The sequence below is a fragment of the Onychomys torridus genome, unplaced genomic scaffold (assembly GCF_903995425.1).
Source record: "Onychomys torridus unplaced genomic scaffold, mOncTor1.1, whole genome shotgun sequence".
NCBI lineage: Eukaryota > Metazoa > Chordata > Mammalia > Rodentia > Cricetidae > Onychomys > Onychomys torridus.
Window position 1 is genome coordinate 13,424 of NW_023413350.1, and position 1,800 is coordinate 15,223.

The window sequence follows — 1,800 nt, forward strand, 5'->3', positions numbered from 1 at the left end:
ATACAATTTTGTGTATGCATATATGCCTTATTAACTGGAGATTCATGAATTGTTTTATGGAACTGTTTATGTAAAATGGAATTACTAGCCAGGGGTGGTGGTGCAAAACTTTAATCCCAGCACGCGGGAGGCAGAGGCAGGTGGATCTCTGTGTTTTTGAGGCCAGCCTGGCCTACAAAGTGAGCTTCAGGACAGCCTCCAAAGCTACTGAGAAACTCTGTCTTGAAAAAAAAACAAAAACAAAAAAAATGGAATTACTTTTGGAACTGGTTTTGTGTTGTAAATGGGACTGTTTAAATGGAAAAATTTGGGTTTTCTAACTAGGCTTGAGACTTTGCTTTAAAAATTATAAGGAAAAGTGAGAATTAATATTCCTTAGTCTATTTAATTTAAAAAAATATTTTCGTTGAGTGGATTAATGTCATGTTTTGTTAGTAAGAAATGGAAATGGGTATATTAAGAGAGTAATTTAAATTGTAAAATTTTATTAAGAAACTGCTTTTGGGGCTGGAGAGATGGCTCAGAGGTTAAGAGCACTGGGTGCTCTTCCAAAGGTCCTGAGTTCAATTCCCAACAACCACATGGTGGCTCACAACCATCTGTAATGAGATCTGGTGCCCTCTTATGGCATGCAGGGATGCATGCAGACAGAACACTGTATATATAATAAAGAAATAAATCTAAAAAAAATGCAACTAATTTAAAAAAAAAAGAAAACCTCTTGGGTTTGGGATTTAACTCAGTGGTAGAGTGCTCGCCTAGCAAGTGCAAGGCCCATGGTGTTCGATCCTCAGCTAAAAAAATTAAACAAAAACAAAAAAGAAAATGCTTTTGGGGCTGGAGAGATGGCTCAGAGGTTAGGAGTACTGACTGTTCTTCACAAGGTCCAGAGTTCAATTCCCAGCAGCCACATGATGGTTTAAAACCATCTGTAATGAAATCTGATGCCCTCTTCCGGCCTGCAGAGATGCAGGCAGAACACTGTATGCATAATAAATAAAATTTAAAAAACAAAAACCTGCTTTTGGATGTTTTGCTAAGTTTTCAAAGTGTAAATGGTCTGAGAATATTGCTTTTCAATATGGATTTATAGGAATTGTATAAGTTTGGGTTTTTTTCTAACCATGTTTGAGTTTTTGTTTAAAAATTATAAAGAAAAGGAGTTATGAGTGAATTAAGGTTGAATTATGTTTGCACAAATTATGTTTAACCTATTAGTATTAATGCACCCTGGTTTTGTGGAGTTAAGGAAATATTTAAGTTTGTGAATACATCAGAAGTTTTTCCTTTGTTCTTTTAGCAAGAAAATTCAAATGATTAAGAGTTAAAGTTGTAAGATTGACATAATTTTTAAGTATATATAGCACCATATATGTTAATTCAAATGGTTCTGTAAAGAGGTTGCTTTGAGTTGTAAGATTGGGAGAATTGTGACTATGAATAGCAATATTTATGTTAATCTGTTAAAGGTAATGATGAAGTTAAGGGGCTCTTTAAGTTTGCAATTGTATTAAGTTTTTGGTTTAGAAAGGACTTGAGGCAGCTAAGACTGCTGTAGTCACCTTGGACCTAATCCAAAAGAGAAATGCCATCTTTATCATCCTCTACTCCCATACTGGGAGGTATAACAGCTATGGAGATTGCAGTAAGCTATTAATAATCAGTTATTTATATATATATAGTGGGAGCTTGTTTTCGGGTTTCTATGGCTTTATCCAGGAGGTCCACATAGAGGATGATTAGGGTCACAGGCCTGAGTTCAGGTGTCTGAAATGTCTGCACTTGGCTGTGCTGGAAGGA